Source organism: Oxyura jamaicensis, chromosome 11 (assembly GCF_011077185.1).
Source record: "Oxyura jamaicensis isolate SHBP4307 breed ruddy duck chromosome 11, BPBGC_Ojam_1.0, whole genome shotgun sequence".
NCBI lineage: Eukaryota > Metazoa > Chordata > Aves > Anseriformes > Anatidae > Oxyura > Oxyura jamaicensis.
The window spans coordinates 11,360,689-11,380,479 of record NC_048903.1 but is presented as its reverse complement, the minus strand read 5'-3'; the positions used below and the strand labels follow the sequence as shown (position 1 = coordinate 11,380,479).

General features: G+C 37.6%; 1 protein-coding gene across 2 annotated transcripts in view; it reads left to right on the top strand.

Annotated features, from left to right (window-relative positions):
* The window catches only part of GARRE1 (granule associated Rac and RHOG effector 1), a 51,841-nt gene that overhangs the window by 3,729 nt on the left and 28,321 nt on the right, over positions 1-19,791 (top strand). The window contains exon 2 of one of the 2 annotated variants that reach the window (XM_035336431.1): positions 13,801-13,917. The exons of the other annotated variant lie outside the window; for it this stretch is intronic. The gene's annotated coding sequence lies outside the window, so the exon portion shown is untranslated. The remainder of the gene's footprint in view (positions 1-13,800; positions 13,918-19,791) is intronic. 2 annotated transcript variants of the gene reach the window in all.

Here is a 19,791-nt window from a genome sequence, read left to right as displayed (position 1 = left end):
ACTGACTTCCAGCGACCTGAGTTAGAGCAGCCTTAGAGTACAAGGGGAAGAGTGGGTGTGAGGGGGAACAGCAGAGCAGAGATTCTGGAAATGTGGGTTTAGCTTGGAAGAATGAAAGAAAAGGGCTGAAAAGGGGAATGCAAGGTATTCCTGGTGGTGCTGAGGGAATGTTGAGGTGGCTGTGAGTAAAGATCAGTAGGGTGTACATGAGGTGGGAGTAGCTGGGGCTGGTGGAGCATGTTCAGGAGTCTTTTTAGCAAGTCAGACATTCTTCTGTCTGTGGTATTACCTGCTGTTGGTGGTCCACTGGCTTCAGGCTAATGATAACATACAAGAGCTTATCGGCGCAAGCACCTATTGCAAATTTTATTAAAACAATTAAATTTTTAAGTAGGATATTCCAGACCTTTACTTTGAAAACCATTTTCACAAAGGAAATAAATACTCTCCCTTTGAAGGAAAGCCATTATAAGAGAACATGATAACACTAGTAAATATATATATATATTTTTTACTTCTAAAATATAAAGCAACTTCTTGCTGTAAAGTAGCTGCCCCCCATTTTTTAAATTAAAAGTTATCTTGTGTTTTTTTACTGGTAGGGTTACATCGGAGAAAGTAATTCCTTAAGAAACATCTTTAAATACCTCCTTAGTTGTGACTGCTTTCCAGTTACGGTTTTCGGTAAAATTCTCTCCTTGGGATGACTGAACATATTTTCTGTTTTAGGCTAGCTCTCTTTTCGTTGTCTTGCAACACGGCTGTATTCCTTCTTTGTGGTCTTGTGTTTCTTGCTTTTCTATCAGTTTTCTGCTTTTTTAGTAAATATGACTTTTGAATGTTCTATATAGTTGTCTTTCAGTGGGGTACTTGTCAGAAGTTAATATTTATTGGTAGGCATTTCTGTATAATAGCATTGCAAAAGATAGATTATTTGGAAAATTTCAACAGGAAAATTCCTTTACTACCCTGTCAGCCACCTCATCTCAGGCTTGGATGTTGTATTTTTGTTCTTTCCTGACTTATGTGTTGGCTAGGAAGTTAGAGGGGAACATGTTAACTGATTGTTTAATAACAGTATTGAAGGTGTGATTCTTGTTTAGTTGTGCACTCAAAGCTGACATTTAAATGGAACCGTCTGATTACAGAAAATTCCTCATAGGCTTCTGTGTGACATATGCTGGTGCAATCTGGGGATAGAACAAAAGTCCTGAACGTCAACGATTTCTGAATGTTAGGGGAAGTTTGTTTCCCTTGTTAGAAATAATAATTAACTTTGACCCTTTAATGCTTTATTCCAACATGCTATGTTTGAGGAACTTTTTAAAGCACCGTGTAGAGTGTGTTGTAGAGGAGCGTGTGGGAGAAGAGCAGAAAGATGGGAATGTTATGGACCCCTTGCTTCGCCAAAACCATCCCTAGTGTGATTCATGCTTTTGTTACTATGGGAGAGTAATCCAGCAATGAAATTTATCTTCAGTTCTTTCAGAACTGACTGGTTTTAGTTTCTCAAGTTGATTACCTCACTGTGATAACTTGGTATGTTTGCAAGTTTCTGGATAGTATTAGGAATTCCTCAGGATTTACTGGGGTGAAATTATGCCCTTTCAAGTATGTCTGCATGCACTGTCTGATAACAAGATATTCAAAGCAATGTTCTAGGTGTTTTCCATGTTTATGAAAGTTGAACTTCCTGCTCTTCTGTAAAGATTATAGAACTTGGCTGATTATGCTTTAGAAGAACAGTTTGAGTTCAAGCACAAGAGCTTCCCTAGAGAAAGATAAAACACCTGAATGTCTACAGTTTACATTCCAGAAAAATCTGGAGATCTTTGAAGTGTTTCTTCCAAAGAGCGTAAGTACAAGGTAATATTTTTAAATGTTCCTTAAAAATACTTGAAGCTGTTAATCTCATCCTGAAGATGCTAGAAATTCTACTTGTGTAGCTCAGCCGTATTACAGAAATGCTGAAAACCAATGAAAGCTCTTGTGACCAGGAGGGACAGACAGAAAAACAACTCCTGTTGTCGAAAGATTTCCATTGTCTCTGCATCCTCAAAACTTGTGAAGAAGACTGAAGATCACAGGGGAGATATCACTATGGGTAAATATAATTCCGTGCCAAAAGAATCAGGCAACGTGATCTTTCTGTTAAGTATTTCAAAATTTTTTGCAGAATGCTATTTCCAAGTCTTGCACCAGATGGTATTTTGTAGAAGGAGGAAGAATATGAGGAGGAAGAGACTAGCTAAAAATTTCATTCTTCCAGTTCTATAATCTGTATTTTTTTGCATGCTTCTGGTCAGGTAACTTCAATGTCCAATGGTTTCATCATCTCCAGATGTTCAGATGATACCATGTACGTCACATGAACATAAAAACAAATGCAACTTTTTGTCTTTTGCTGAAAGCACCTGTGATTAGTAAAGAAATAGAAGGATTTTGAGACAAGAATATATTGATTTATTTATCTGGAGCGAAGCATAGCAGTATTGCTTACTGTTGAGTGGTCTACAGTTCTTTGTCCAAGCAGTAGTTAAGGCCAGATAGTATAGAACAGTGTTAACTAAACCTGTGCAAATATGTTGTACAGAATCCAACTTCATCAGTGAATGTTTCGTAGCTCTGGAAAAACTGTATTTAGCCTCTTACCAAGGATATAGTTAGGTATTTATTTTCATTTGGCTGAACGACACAGTTCGCAAATATTTGCATAACAAGGTAATAAGTTGTACGCTTTTTCCAATGTGAAATGACCATTTACAAGCAGGTGATGTAGCTGAGAGCTTTAACGTGGTACCAAAAATAGATCTAAAGCTAAATAGGTGTGTCATTTAGAAAAGCTAAAAACTTTCATTAATTGGATTATGATCAAACAATGAAGAAAATGTATAAGATCCGTTAGCGATCAGAATTTTACTTTCCTGAGCCCAGTTCTGAGCAGTACAAATGAAGTGATCAAGCCTGCCAGGTTGCCGCTGTTGTTGGCAGGAAAGCAGAGGTTTGCGTAGATACTCGTACATTCTTCACCTACAGAGAGCAAACTGACGTACTTTGCTAACTCACAGTGGAATACAAATAAACTGTGCTGGGCAGCAACTGGTATAGATACACAAGTTGTGATACAAGCCAAGTTAAAATTTTGGTAGTATTATAACCTGTACTTCTGTTTTAGCTATTTCTGAAGACAAGCTGCTGAAGTTTTTATATGGAAGAGCAGGGCTACATTAACTAAAAATAAAATTTCCTGAAATAATGCAAGTAAAAGCAGACTTTTATTTCTATGGCTTCTTTTTCTTAAGAGACTTCCATGCTAATAAAAATTGCTTGAGGTGCTGGGAGGAAATGCCAGTTATTAGGACAAAATGCTGGAAAAAGAACACGTATGCCATTACTGGGAATGTGCTTGGTTCTCTATTAAACTGTAGAAAGAGTCCTTACCCAGAGAGCTTCCCATTTTTCTCTCTGTCTTGTGTTGCTTTCTGGAAGAGAAAGAAAACCTTTTCTCGTTAGCAATCCCATTAGAATCATAGAATCATATAATATCCCGAGTTGGAAGGGACCCGATCTCATAATAAACCTTCTTACTCCAAATGTTGCAATAAGCTACAGGACAACGGATTGCTATTTCAAATTCAGCACTTTGATCTTACTTCAAGACCAAAGAGGAACGAGTGTTGTAAAGTTTGAGACAAATTATTGCAAAATTAGCTAAGCAGTTATCAAACATTATATAAAATTGTGATGATTTGACCATGAATTTAATATGGGTTTGTTCAAGTTCTTCTTAGCAAGTGCATTCTGTGGTTATCAACTCTAATTTAAAATATCTTTCATATAATATTTATCTTTCATATAATATTTGGTCTTAGGTCATGGGACAGAATGTGAGGTAGTTTGGCAGTCTTTGGTCAAGTGCACTTCTTGCTTTATCCACATGGAAACGTGGTGCAGCTGACCTGTGCTATTTTGAAATTAATCCGATGCTTGCTTTTGTGGTTAGAAAAGATTCTGCTCTGGTTAAGAGAAATCTATTGCTCTGCAGATGTTGCTGGACGTGAGATCTTTTGAAAACCACTAATGATACATGTTTTGTTTTTATATAGGAATGTTACATTTTTGTGGTGATGGATTGGTATGGTAGAGTAAATCTGTAGTTGACGCACAAGATTAAGTGAGATGCTTTGGGGAAAAACGCATTTTCTTCCTTTGAAGACACATCAGGAAGCATCTTTTCTTTTTCCATTTTAGTTTCTGGAACAGTTAAGTTATTGTGATGATTAGTTAGAATTGTCTGATGGTCAGACAAATGAAAAACAAACTGATTAGCCCCTTTATTGTGTTTCTCCTGAATGTGTGCTGAAAGACTTGCAACTCTTCTACTCTTACCTTCTCTTGCCTTCTCTCACTGTATTGCAGTGACCCTGGTTTTAGTTGACAGCTGCAGAGATCTCTTTTGAATCAGGTGCTGTCTTTCAAGCATCAGGAGATGTTCTTGTCACTGAATCTCTAACGCTTTTTAGGTTGCTGCCGATCAGATGTCAGAGTTACTACATTAAAACCTTTCACGGTGTCTTTGATTCAGAATGCTTTTCGGAAGAGCATGCTTTAACATGCCTTTGGACTGAACACTTGGTGTGTAGATGGGCTTGCAGGCACCAGAGCTGAGGGTTGAATAGCTACTCTGGTTATGAGGTACAGTGTAATAAGTTTAATTGGTTCTTAAACACCTGCACAGAGTTTATTACCTATCCAATGGATTGATTTTATTTTTTTTTGACTATTTATTGTGTTTTTAAACTAAATTTCTCAAGTCAGTTTCTAAGGGAGTGTATATAATTAGCATATTGCTGCTGGTCTCTCTAGAATTGCCTGTCCTTACCCTCTTGTTTGCTGTTTTGTGTTTTAAAGTGCGTTTCCACATCCCTTGCACTTTGCAGAATTACTGATGGAAAATGTTTGCCTAGGCTGCCTTCTCTTGTGTTTCGTATCTTTTGCTCCATGTTCCTCTCGAAAGGACTTAGTGTCCCTCAACTTTTTGTGCATTACAATATTTACAGAAACCTACTGATAAAATTTTACTTGACATTAAGTTGTGTTTATTTCTGAGATATTGACAATTCTTATTGACAATTTCTTAAGCTTGCAGTTCAGCAAGTGGATGGTCTTCTCAGTCTGTAGCATGTTGCTTCCTGAAGCAGAAGAAAATTATCTATTTCAGTTAGTCACTTTCTGCTTAAAAGTTGAATGTGTGTTTTGCTCCAGAATTTTTAGCACAGATGAAGCAGTTTCTTTTTCAAAACATTTGTTGCTTCAGGGAAGTAATACGTTCTCTTCTTTGCGTATGCTATTTGATATATTCTGTTCAGAAGCACAAATTGCTTGTCTTTACTGTGTTGGTTGTTTTTCATTGCACGTTAAATTGTCTATCAGGAAAAGCAAGGGTAAGTGTAGCTTAAAAAATACTCTTCACTACCTAATTGTTGTCCTTTCCCTTTTAACTTAATATTTTGTTGCTTGTCATGCTGTGGACTGTACAGACAAGAAGGTATGCTGTATTTTGATTCAGTTATACAGAATGTTGAAGAGTAACATATGTGAATGTGGGGCATCTTGTGTGCTTTACCTTTGCTAAATGTATTTTTCTAAAAGGAATCCTAAGTGAGCAAAGTTAAACTGGCAGGATTTGCGACAGTGGACTTAAAGTGAATATTGTGCAACTAGGTATGTGTGAATACTGGTTATAACACTTGGTGAAAAAAACTGGTTGTGCCTTAAAGCACTGTTTACTTAGTGAACTTCCTATCCCCTGCGTAGCTGTCTCTAAAGGTTTGTGTTGTTAGGGAGTGGTGTTTTTTTCTTTTCCTTTTGCATCACACCGTTGACTTAAGACCTGTAATTCACTGCCTTCGTTTACCTTGCACTGTCATAGGCAGATATCATTCTGCCCAAAAAGACAGCGTCCAAAATATGGACAAGTCTACATAAGTGGAGTCTATACATTTCAACTTCAGAGGCCAAGAAATGCCAACAGAATACTCTGAAAGATATGTAAAACAGTTGATGGAAGCATTTTCTGTTCCAGACAGAGAACAATATGTTGGCTGTAAGGGGAGATACAAATGCATTTTGTAAGTGGCTGTGCTGTTTAAAATGATGGTATGCATATAAGAACTCAAGCAGCAGAATGCCTTGCTAATAGCATTTGAGACACCATAAATAGTTTAAGCTAATTTTGATCATCATATTCATGCACTATAAAGAAAACCGTCAGTTTCACTGCCGAGCCCGCAATCATCTCATTTTCTAATGCCACTGAATCCAGTCACTATACTTTTCTCCTGGTGATTTTTTCGTTTTGTAGTTGTTTTTTTTTTTTCCGTTTTCTACTTTAATTCCCATTGAAAATGCTCCTGTTTGTATGCATTACACAGTGAGGATTGCAATGCTAGCTGAAGGAGGCAGAGAGGTCTGCCATGTTGAAAATGTGAAAGATTACTGTTGTTCTAAACTCAGTTTGGCTTAAACTCCCCTGCTGCACAGAAATACAAGTGGTAGTTGAAGGTAAAAATGCCTTGATGTATAAAATACTACTTTGAAGCTAGTCCCAGGTCTGACTTCAGTGTAGAGTATTCCGAATAAAATAGTTGATAAAAGCAAGAAGTGGTACGGTCTGCCCCAGCCACGTAATGGGACATGTTAAATAAAGGTCATTTTCCTTATTTTTAGAATGGAAATTTTGAGAAAATGATCTTTTGAAATGCTATTCTCTTACTAAAACAGTACATACCTAGTATGTGCCTATTCCATGATGTACTGTCAGGTGTAAGCAGGATGTATTTGTTGTGAATAAGAACTTGCAAATAAAACCAAATATTAATACCTTGATGAGCTGTAAGAATGCCTTTCTAATACAACGGTTTTGAAATCTACAAGTAGGAAAAAGAAATTAAAAATCGGACCAATACCATAGGAGCAAAAATAAGAATTTTAGTGTACAAAATTCACAGGTAACTACAACCTTTAGATTATAATAGACAGGGAAAAGCAGAGTTTCTGAGGAAAAGATGGAAAAAATAAATCTAGCATGTCTGCATTTGTTTACCAGTGTTCTCATAGGAGATTGCTACATATACATGTTGTAAGCTTATGCAGAATATAGAGTTATAATTGCCTGATAGAATAACTCTAGAAATAGAGCAAGATCCTTACAGAGAGTCTTGGAAGGAAGGCATATCAGTAGCAGTAGTAGCACAATTTTTTGTTTTTCACCATACGATGTTTTGGAGACAGGAATGGATAGAAATCCTTCCCACAGAAAAGTGTTAGCTATTTTGTTTGATTGTGAGGAGCAATTTGCACTTTCTTCTACAGTCAGTAACTCTGGAGCAGGTTATATACAAGTTTGGTTTTCTGTGAGTTTGCAAAAAGGGGGAAAATGTGGAAGATATATTATCTGTAAATGGAGAACATAGTTAAGAAAAATAGAGAAAACATGAGCCTTACTTAGCTGGTAGGTCTAGCAGCTTCTTTCCAAACAGCTAATTGTTCTGTGGGGGACTATTACTGTGCTGTTTATCTTAAAGCAAATATAAGGTGAACTTTTTACCCAAGTAATAATTCCACTCATCTTCTCCTGGGACATCTGTGGAAGGAGTCATTATTTTTATTTTTATCTCCTAACTCTGTTGCAGGTTAGACAGAAGGGAGAAGTCCTTTAGCAGTGGAAGATCTTGGGCAGAAGTGACTACACTAGCAGACCGTGTTTGCCTTTTTTCTTCTGCCCAAAGCCCATCTCCCTGTGTTAGGAAAAAGAAGGTAAAGTATTTAAACACGTTAAACAAAAAACGTATTTAGGGGTAGGGGAAAGAAACCAGGGTATTTACAAGGTTAGATTTAGGAACTGTAAGAATTGCATGGAGTGTAGTTGGAAATAATTTCCCATTTCTCACAGAACGGACACCATCTAAATATTCAAGAATTCATTGGGTTTTAGCTACCAAATTAAATTTGAGAAAAAGTTGGAAGGGAAATACTTTAATGAACTGTTTGGCCCAGTCTCGATTACTGAATAATAGAGGAATGCTTACCTTTTGGAATAGGCAGAAGTCATTTTTTTCACGGGCTTACTTAGTCTTTGCTTAGCCTGTTGGCTCTACTTTTTGACAGCTTTTCTTCATTTTGCTGAAATATAAATAGAACACTTTGTAAAAGATCCACAGTGTCTCAAAGCAACGTTCTTCAGGGCTTAGAGCTGATCTACGAGCATCTCAGTATACATTTCTGAGAGCAAGATGGAGGACACCAGTGTCCTGTGCTTCCTGAAAGCACCACGATGAGTTTGCGTGGTGTGGGAGATGGACACTGCCGTGGCGTATAATGTTGATCATGGACTAGTAATGGAATGATGAGTGGTGTCCAAAGTCAGCCTGGCTGAGCTGTATGCAGCTACTGTGTGAATGTTCCACTGTGGTTCAAGAACTTGAAAATAAAGAATATGTCCTAGATGGGATCCGTGTTGAAATACAAAATCCCTGGCTGTGATTCCTGAGTGGCGTTGATGGCAGCGGTGTCTAGCTTCTTGCAGGAAGGTGGGTTTTGAGCAGGCTGCAGGCTCACCTGGCGGGGAAGCTCTGTGTGCACTGAATCAGATGTGAAAATGTTTGATTCACAGTTTGTGGTAGGTGGCACACTTTATGACAAAGAATACTCTTACATGACTAAAACCACTTATGCTATGTTCCTGAAAGTTTAAGAAAGGTGGGGGTAGAAAGAGTTATGAAAATGTAAAGGCTTTCTTAATGTTAGACTCAATAAGGATTTTGGAATTATTTCTGTAATTCTTATTACTGAAAGCAGAGACTGCAGGGAAACCATTTATAAAATATTTACATCTGACAAGCAAATTGTATTAGTTCTTTAATTTCGTATTTTAGGGAGACCACAGTAATAAAACGTTTAATGAATTTAGTATTTTGAAACAGTTATTTGGATTGTTGGGCAGTCATAGTGTTTTTCCATTTGAATAACAGTATCCTTTTTGAAAACATACTGGCAAATAGTTTCCTAGTGGTATGATAAATTTTTGTGGCCATCATTCATTGACATGAGAATTTCAGTGAGTTTTTTTAGATGTTTTTAGCCTTCATTTTAGGATAGAGGGGAGATGAGAAGCTTTCAAACATTGAACCTTAAGACTCAGTGAAATCAATGTCAGAAGTATCTTCGTAAAACATCGTTCCTTGGTAAGGGAAGGGCAGTCTTGACTTGTAACATCATCAACATAAATGAGTTTCTTTATTTTTAGTACAGATAGTAATGTTGTTTTTTCTCCAGTCACCACCTGGGAATGAATTTCACTTTGGGCTGCTTAAGATTGTACTGCTCCTGTTGGCATGCTAACTTCATGGTATAAACTGATCTGATAAGTATATTGATGATTGACTCTGACTTAAATTTTTTATATTTATTGTTTTCCAGTCAGTTTCAAAATCCAGCTCTGCTGCCCTAAGAGATTCTTGCACTTGTTTTTCTCAAGTCTAATTTATGTTCACTTATCTGCTTTTATTCTTAATTGCTAGAGGCTGTCCTCCCACTTGCACAGTTCAGTTTCTGTGGAACTACCAATAAATTCAAATGATGCCCTGCTGAGAATAGGATGGAGGCTGAAGGAGGAGTGGGAGAGAGAAAGTAGAACATACTAATGGCATTTATTAGAACTGCCTGTGCAGACTAATGCAAAATAAACTGTATTTATTGTAAAACATGCTGATAGAATATATAAATTTAACAAAGCATGTTGTAGCACTTCATGTCTTAGTACAAAGATTGTTCTTTCTTTCCTAATTTTGCTTATGTAGCCAAGTTGTCCCAACAACTGATTATATCCAAAATATAATTCAGAAAAAAAATTTTGAACTTCTAATGACAATTTGTTTGCTCTTATAATTCTAGGCTGACTAATCTTCTGATTAAAGAAAGTAAAATAATACCTCTGTAGTTAGTCTTGTTTTCAAAGGCTATCTATTGGTTTGCTGTAAGCATTATCAATATTTTGCTATGTGGTTCATTGGAATTTACCATTTTTTTTTTCCTTCCACTTTTGGTCACTAGTGCCTAGTGACCAAAGCTGTCCTTCACTGCAGAGTAAGCACAGCCAACTGAGCAGTGATAGGCATTCCCGCTGCTTTCTGAGACGTGTTTCCTAGGACTGAAACAGATTATTTGGGGGTAGGTGGAAGAGTGTTAGCATGTGGCCGATGAAAATGCAGACACGTACTTGTAACTGTGCAGCTCTGAGGGCCTGACTGTGTCAGACTGCAACCTCCGGGCTTCGGATACCTCCTGGAAACGTTTTTGGCACTTTGGAGACAGAAAAATATTTTTTCATTCTTCAGGGAGTTGTTCTGTATCAAAGTGCTTCTGTAGGAGAATTTGTACATGATGGGACATTTCACCCTAGCAACTGTTAAATTAAATATTGATAGAAGTATGAAAGGGAGTTATGAATAGTGCTAACTAATTAGAAGTACAATTTTAGACCCCAATCATTGTGGTCTGGATAGACATTTGATCCGGTAGACTATTTTGATTTTAATATATTTTGTGTAGGAAATGTTGCAGAATCAATGGTCAACTCTGTATTTTGTTGTTGTCAAAAAAAAAAAAATGCAGGTTTAAGCAAAATCCATCTAATAAGTAGATGGTGTTAGATGATAAGACTTCCTTTGTAATAAAACCCTGCAGTTTTTAAGACTTCAGCCTAATGTCTGTAAATATTCTCTAAGTCGCTCTAATTGCTGTAGGTTTATGCTTCACTTTGCAGACTGCCCTGAAATGCATTTCTGTTGTATTTTAAGGTCTTTATCTAAACCTTACAACAAATAAAGCTGTTTCATTGCAGCGCAGTTCTGGCAGCAGCATTGAAAACTTCTTTTTCAGAGGAGGCTTTTAAACCTATAATACAAAAACGCTGGGTGTTTCTAATTCTAATGCCCTTAAAAGTGATGTAAAATTGTTCTCGACCAGAAGCATATGGTTGTAAGTTCTGACGTAGTGTGTGCGCTATCATGACTATAGGAAACAGTCTGCAACGCAGAGGATATTTAATTTAAAAATTGGGATAAGGGTCGTGAATTGTATGCTAGAAATAGAAAATAAGATTAGAGGTTATGTTTCAGGCATGGAGCCGTCTCTGGGGGGGGAGAGCAGAACAAGGTTACTTCAAGGTTTGGAGCCTGCTTGGGGGATGGGGAGAAGGCAGGAAATCCAGCAGGGCAAAAAGAGTGCCTGGGTGAGTTGTTGTAATAGATTACGTAAAACTTGCCACATATATCCTGGGTGCTTGGTGCTGTGCATGGTGACTTTCTCCTTACCATCGCTTGCTCCTGGTCCATCAGGCATGGGCAGCGCGTGGTGCCACTGGGGTGGTTCTGCCTGGGCCGTCTGCACGCCCTCTGCACAAACAGCCCCACTGGCGAAGAGGTTGCTTTTTCTAAGCATAATACAGAGAAATGTGTTTGAAAGGGGTCTGGCTGGAGCAGTAATAGATGCACTAGCTCGTATTGAAACACTGCTTGAATGTGTTTGGCATCTTTGCCATGTGTTATGGCTGGCAAAGTGTTGCTGTGTCGCAATTTCTGCAGCAGAAAGCCCTTTGCCAACGTAAGCTACTGGGAAGGAGCATTAGTTGGCTAAAATAATCTAAATGTGTAAGCCTAGTTTCACGTTTGATAATTATTTTTAAAAATAGTTGGCGCAGCAGTAGATAGGTAAAATTTTAAATGTTTCTTTCTAGTCTTCATTTGTGATCAAAAATCAGCTGTTAGTGAATATTGAAATCCAGCGGTGGATGTGCTTGGTTAGTGAAGTTAGGATCTTCCACTGCTGCGTGTGTGGGATTTGTTGCACCAGTGATACTAGGGGCTTCAGAGGGAACAGGACAAGTCAGATTTCAGAAGGATCTAGTAAAGTTTAAGTGTTTAGGTTTGCTTATGGATGTTTCTCTGGTTTCTAGTCAATAGATCACATTCATTTGTTGTATGGGTTAAAACATTACATGTATTTCTCTTCCAAGATGTATTACAGCAGCATAAATCTCCCATTGTACCCTCTGCTGGGAGAGATTTCTTGCACAACTTGGTGTAGAAATTTTGGCACATAATAACTCGGTGACAAATTATGCAGATGGATGGGAGCTTAGCTGTTTGTATAAAACTGTCAGTTTTTCTACTTTCAGGACATGCTAAGCTGGTCTGACTGTGCTTTTTATGTTGCAAATTAGGTCAGATAATTATTTAACAATTGATAACTTAATTTGGAGAGTGGTTTGGGGAGTAATTTTAACCCAAGAACAATGGATTTTTTTTAAAGAGAAAATGGCATTGCATCAAATCGCATCAGAATTTATCTCAACATCGGTTTGTCTGTTGTATGCCTTTCCCTGCCATACACTTGATGTAGTAGCTTAAAGCTGGAGGCAGGCAGAGCTGCGTGCGCTGCTGAGACGTGCCGGTGGAATTCCATGTATGCGTTTGTTAGCAAATTGCTGTTGTGTTAAGTTATTTATATCCCTTAGTAGTGTCTACACTAAGTTTAGAAAATGAGATTTATTTTCCAAATGTGTAATTTTATTTTTGTTGATAGAAATAAATAAACCTCAGTGTTGAGTGTAAACTGTTTTAAAGAAGCAGGAGAACAGTAGTCTGCTAAAATACTAACGTCTTCTTTTTTTTTTTTTTTTTTTTTTTTTAATACAAAGAAAGTAGATGTAATCAAGCTAGTCTTCCTGGGAACATAAATTTAAAACCCAAACATCTAAGTGCCTAAGAAACCAGAAATTTCTCACAGCTGTATCAGTGTAAGGAGGGGATGGAGACCTAAGACTACACTAATAGTCCTCAACCTTCAGTCTGCAGCTTTTTGATTTTAAGTTGACCTGTGGCCTATTCTGACATTTACATTGTGTGGATAAAAGGCAACAAATTATTCCATGAACTGAAACAGAAAGCAGGATTACTGAAGCAGCTAATAGATGGCACTAGATGCTGGAGTCTGAAAAGATTTAAGCTGTTGCCATTGTAATAAACATGGGGTGGTACCTGCTGGAACCATAGGCTTGCTTAAGAAGGGCAGGAAGAGAATCCTTTTGTCTCTGGTGCTTAACTTCTGTTTGAACCAGTGTTAATAAGACTTGCAGAAGATTGAGCAACTCAGGGAACTTTTTTTTTTTAAGTTGTCTGCTGTAAAGCAGGCAGAACTAGCTAAGTGCTAAGCCAAGATGTAGCTATATTTTTCCTGTTTGGTTTCTATCAGAGATTTAAAAACTGGAGGGTGCTCCTGCAGTTCATCTTGTAACTAATTGTGTTGTGACCCCAACTATGCAGGATGAGTTAGTGCTATTTTAAGTCTCATCTATATTTAATTAAGACTTATAAATTCTGGCCTTAATGAGAAGGAGAAGGCTGTGCTGAAGACATATAAGCATTTTTTTGAAGAAAGGTTATGAAGTATGCATGCTGCCATTTTGAGTTTTCTAATCTTTATGATCTCAAATTACTTGTCACCACTGTTCCTTCATCAGCTACAGAAATTAGTTCTACATAATTTATTGTATAAAAATGTAGATTTCTTAGAAGCAAATCATTCTGACAGCTTCCAAAAGTCTCCTGTTACAAAGATCTAGTTCAAGAATTATTTTAGAATTAAAGTTGAAGCTATTAAACTACTTTGTGATTTACAATATTATTATTTGGTGCATTTGGAGTATTATGTACACACTGATATTTGGTTTTGTTATAGGAGAAAGGCTGCTATGCACACTGGATTGCTCTGGTTTATTCATATCCTGTGACAGTGAATCAGATATTGCTGTCTATATACAGACTGAATTGCCAGCCAACTTCGGGCCCAAATATGGTAAACATAATTATGTTCATTTGCTATAAAAATACATTCTCCTTAGATTAACATTTTCATGATTACAGTTTTCTGATAATTCCATAATTTTCAACATGAGAGGGATCTGAAAGGCCTAATCATCATGTCCCTCTCTTCAGTATAGACTATAGTTTGTTTTCCTGGGCAAAACTCCAGCTGTTCACTGATGAATCTGCTGCTACTCAAATACAGTAAGCCTGTAAGCATTTGGAAAGTCAGAACACAGGAGCTGTGGTACAGGGACATGAATCTCTGTTAGCTACATGGCAAAAATGCTCATGGTTGCAACTGTCATGAGACAGTAAGTGCATGTGCTGATGTCAGTGTTTCTGATATGATGTTCTCCTGTTTTCTATTTCTGGAGATGCAATTCATATTTCAGAATGCTTAATGACTTTCAAGTAGGAAATTTCAATGAATGAGTTGGGTGAGGAAGAAGGCAAACATTAGAGGCTTTATCTATTTTAATGTGTGCTGAAGAGAACAAATTCAAGTAAATGCTGGATTAGTCTTAAGTATCAGTCACAAGGAAATAGTATGGTAATATACTTATTAATATGAAAAAGTGAAGTTTGCATGTGGAAACGCTTGCTCATAGTAGCCATTTCATTTGTTAAGTGGGTGAGGATCAGTATGTTTAATGCAACTAAGAAAACACGTTTGCAGTTTTTTCTTGATGTAGTCTAGCATCAAGAGAATGTTGTAGTTATATTCTGTAGCAAGCATTGAGAATTTAGAAGCAGCATAATAATTTGGGAAAGGAAAGATGGTTGGTGTTGAGTTACTCCAAATGTTTTGAAAGGTTTCATCATGCTTGCTACAAACAGGCAGAGAAAAAAAATCAAAACTTAAAGGCTTCACAGGATTTTCTGTACATAATCTGTCTCATAGTTCCAGTACTCAAAAATGTGTTGCTCATAGGAGAGCTTTAAAAGTATAGACAATTTATAATTTTCATTGCCGTGAAACATTACTTTTGTCTAACGTTACTAAAATCATGGTGTATTCTGAGTCTGGATTTTCTTTTTAAAGCTGCATAGCATCAAAAACTCAGTTAAAACAGCCCTGAAATTTGGTTTAGGAATATTTATTTCATTGAAAACAAATCAAATGTGTAAGCTGCTAAGTGTGAGTGCTGTGGCATTTATGATGTATAGTATCTGTTTTGGCTGGAAGCCTTGTCTGAAAATTAACAGAACTGTTTTCTGTTTCCCAAATCAGCCATTTCAGAGCAGTTGTAAGTAGGATGTCATTGTGATATGATGCTTTTGATAATCACTAGGTTGTAGTGAGTAAGAAGGTCAAAAATGGCCACATTGATTCAGACTTCAGAGCTGATCTAATTCAGCCTTGTTTAACCCTCATGGTTGTTATAAATGGATACTTAGGGAAAGGCAAGAACAGGGTAAACTTGTGGCCTATACCCATTTAAAACTGTCTTCGGTGATTTGCTGCATTTAGGATTCCCTGAGCCTGCAGTTGGTCTGTTACTAAGCCAGAGGAAAGAAAGAAGGATCCAGAAACGAGAATGGCATGTTAAATTTGAAGTGTGGGTAAAATGTGATTTTTATAGGGTTATAACTGTTTTCCAGCTTTCCCAACATACACACACACACACTCCTTTGCTAATAATTTGTAATGCAAGACTTAATCTTTTGACTCTTATATTCAGCATCAGGCTGACATTTTAGCTAAAACAGTTGTAACGCTGAGATCAGGCTAGAGCCTGTCACTTTGTGTGAGGCTAGGAATGTTTTTCCCACGTACAAGTTGATAAATTTATCCATAGTCAATCTCATCTCTTATTTTAGTCCCTCGCCTCCTGTAAAGTTATGCCATTCTTTGTGTATATATTTAGTAGTGTATGTAGTATGTCATGCTTAAACGCTGTAGTATTTGACTTGGGCTCTTCTACTTGTCTTTTTAAGTCTTGTTTAAGATATAACTCATTGGGGGCAATGAAAACTTCCTGAGAGGAATCTGATTCTGAAAGAAGAGCCGCGGAAGGTAGCGTTTATAGAGTGCCTTTCCATTATTTCTGTAAGTGCTTTGCCAAAGGGTGGGAGTCATTGCTATTTTTATGGGTGCATAATCTTTTTATGAAGTATTTGGAACCATGATCAAATCATTTTAAAACAGCAGAAATAAAGCTCTACAGTGAGCCCTCTTCAATTGCTCGATCTCTGCTGACTCAGCAGTAGCTAAGCTTTTCAAAGCAATTTGCAAAAAAAAAAATTGTTAGAGATTTTAGAGATTTAGGCAAGGAAAAATTCAGTTGAAATTTTTAGCATACATTTAACAACATGTACTAAAACCTCCTCTTCCCATTTGATGATACTGAAAAATACATCTGGCATTTGTTTATACAGGAAAACTGTAATTCATGATTTAACAAGGTACTTGAGTATGTGAGAGATACCGCTGACTTTACTACAACTAATCATATGCTGTAGTCCATTGCTGAATTGAGCCCAAAGATTAAACTGCTTGCAGGTTTGAAATCTCTGTGATGAGACTGCAGGATTGTGTGTGTGTGTTCATTGCTCTTCGTGTGCCCTCCTCCAAGTAAAAGCTGGCCTTCTGCAGAAGTATGGGAAACCTTGATTTTGTACTTACCAGAGAACAAAAAAACAGTTGTATTCCATTTTCCCAATACTTGTTTGTACTGCTTGTACATTGTTTGTACATTTTGACTAAGAAATGCATAAATAGCTTCTGCTGCACTTCAGAAATGCTTTAAGCGCATCTATGACAGTGATGTGCTGGGTGGGTTTAGGAGGAAAGACCTTTGCAGAGGGCAGGGGCAAGTTATCTGAAATGGCCGTAACTGGACCAGGATGCGCACGCCTTGCCAACTAATAGTGCTGTTCACAAGTTCAGCCCTTTCTTCCTGCCTTCCCTTCAGCGGGAGGGGAAGTCTGTGGCTGAAATAGGACATATATAGGAATAGATGTTAACTTATTCTCAGACTTGTCTAGAAATTGTCTACTTTCCTTCTCTTCCTTGAAACTACAGCCTTTGGTACTTAACTCTGTTGTGAAGAAGAGCATATTTTTTCAGATGATGGGTTGCAAGTGGCTTGCTTTCAGAGAGAGCAGGCTTCTCTTCCCAAGCACTCCTGTAGGTAATAGCAAGAACTTTGTAGACAATACATTCTGAGAGGTAGAGCTCTGTTTGTTTTCTTTCTTTTCTGGAAAGCTTATGATGTTTATGCTTGCTTTTACTGTGGTCCCATGAATCTTTTTTTTTTTTTTTTTTTTTTTTTTTGTCTTAGCACGTTATACAGCTCAGAGAACAAGAGCACAAATGCTTCTGGCAGGTGTGCACCCTTTTGGGAGATGAGAGAAATGGGTTTTGAGTCTCTGGTGGCAATCACATTGGACACAAATTTATCGTGCTTTGTGCAAATGCCTTGTTAATGTCCATTCTTGATATGGTAGCTTATCTTCTTTTCCTTCTCTTTTGTATGAACAGTTGTCTTTAAAAAGAGAACTGGTCCTGTTTTCAAAACAGATAAGGTAAGCGCCTATTGCCAAGGGAGGATTGAAACAGTGATCCTGATCTGACACAGGCATCTATTTTTGACATTCAGGGAGGCACGGAAGTCTGAAAGAAGGTTTGGTTTAACACATTCCTTTCACCAGATTTTCCTTTGGCTGTCATATCTTATTTCTGAGATTGGAGTTACTGCCATTCTGTGGTAAGTGTTCCACTTCAAACAAAATGTAAGAAGCTGCCTGACAGAGTCTAGGCTCTGCCCTGGAAAAATCCAGTCAGTGTACTGACAACTCTGAATTTGGTTTAGATATACCACCTTGCAGTTATTTCAAAGGGAGTGTAGCTATGTGCCTCAGGACTATGGATCCTTTTCTGGAGGATTGTTGGAAGTGAGGTGGTGTGGTGCTGAGCCATCAGGACCCTCAGTCCTTACCTAGCTCTGAAAATGTGTTATTCTTCAGCTTTCTCCAGTTCTCTTTGTTTCCGAGTGATTTTCATGATGAAGTCTTCGGTGGTTTATTTCTTTGGGTGCAGGTGATGGGGCTATCTATATCTGTCTTTGCTTATCATTTAGGACATGTAGCATACTTGGCTTCTACAGGATTTTCAGTACAAGGGCAAAACCCACAAACTGGCACCAATAAGCTAATAGACTTGTTTTAAGGAGAGTCATTTTGAAAAGGAAAAATGGCCTAGACAAAATGTAATAAATTAGTTGAGACTTACCTATAAATATTAGGTAGATACTTGATTGAAATCTGTCTTTGAACTAATAAAGTGAAGTTGATGGAGCCTCCCAGTTAGATTTAATAAATCTCCATGATTCCATTTCTAATTGCTTCAGCACTAAATTAGAAAACTAGTTTCTGTATTAACAAATTGGTCTGTTTAGATTTATGTAAAACTAAGCAGAATGCTCAGTTACAGTCTGGTTAAACTGAGGCAAACTACTTAAACCCTGTGGACTGTCCTGTGAGTTACGGTCTCGGGCTGGTGTGGGGGGACAGTGGGCCAGAGCATCTGGTGAGCTGCTTTTAGGAAGGGTAGACCCTGCAAGAAGGATGTTTCCGACAGGAGCTTTATGGGTTTGCTAAGGATTGGCATGCATAGTTGTTATTTTTTTATTATTTTTTTTTCCCTCCAACTGTTGTGGGCAAGCAGCCAAGAAAGAATCCCAACAAGCAATGTGAGCTAACAGAACTAAGATGATACTGGTTTAATAGTCTATTGATGTCTCTCTTCCCCTTTCTCCTCAAATAGGAGACTTAAAAATTCAGGAGGTGCCACAGCAGTCCACCCCATTAAAAAGGCTGTCAGCCTTGAAAAAAGAGGTTGGTTTTCCTTTTTGGCTTTGTAGCCTAAATACAGGCACCTGACTGAAAGCGGCGGGTTTTGGTGGTGTGGGGTGCCTGGCGCTAGGCTGAGCTACCAGCATGGGCATCCTGATCCTGCTGGGGGTGGTGGGCTTCTCTGGTGCCTGCGGCCTGGCAGCTGCCTGGAACGAGGCCCCAAGAAACTGTGAGCCCTGTTTGCCCTGGCGATGAAGATGATGATGCTTGTCAACCCTTGTAAAAGCATTTTCATGCTTTCAGTATTTATGATGTGTTGGTAAGAAATTACAGGTGCAGAATAGGTGAGTTGATGTCAGACAGATTAATGGGTATTTTCCACCAGTCAGCGTTATTTGGAGATTGCCGTTCTTGTTTAATTTTTGGAAAATAGTTTTAGCTCTTAAATTATCCTGAAAAGCTTTTTTTTTAAAAAAAAAAAAAAAAAAAAAGAGAGAGAACAAAAAGAACCCACAAAGAACACTTTCATGAATTTCTTCCAGAAGTATAAGCTATGCTATTAATCAAGTGCTGGCTAGTCCTGATAAAGCTGATACCTTCTTTGTCTTCCCAAAATACACCATGCTGTGTTTCTTCAACATCCTCGAAAGATGATTTTTGAGAGGTATTTTTGTTATTGGAGAGAGTCAATATAAAATCACGCCCCTTTCTTTTGTTGGTTTTTGGAGATCCTGAGATAATCAGAATATGTTAGCTCTGATCAAAACTGCATCTAAACTTGATTAGCTTCTCTTTTACTAAGAAAGTGTAAAAGTTGTTATTGCTTGATTTAAAAAAAAAAAAAAAAAAGCCTCAAAGAAAAAACAAAACAATAACAACAAAACCACCAAACCCACATTTCCTCAGCCAAGAAAATGAAATAGTTGTTTGAAATCTTGAGCAACTGTAAATGACCTTATGAAAAATGCTGCATTCCTACCAGGAAGGTTAGATTAAAACGTATATATCATGTGAGACACGTTTGTCACGTTTCATATATAACTAGTATATAAGAGGTAGCTTCTTG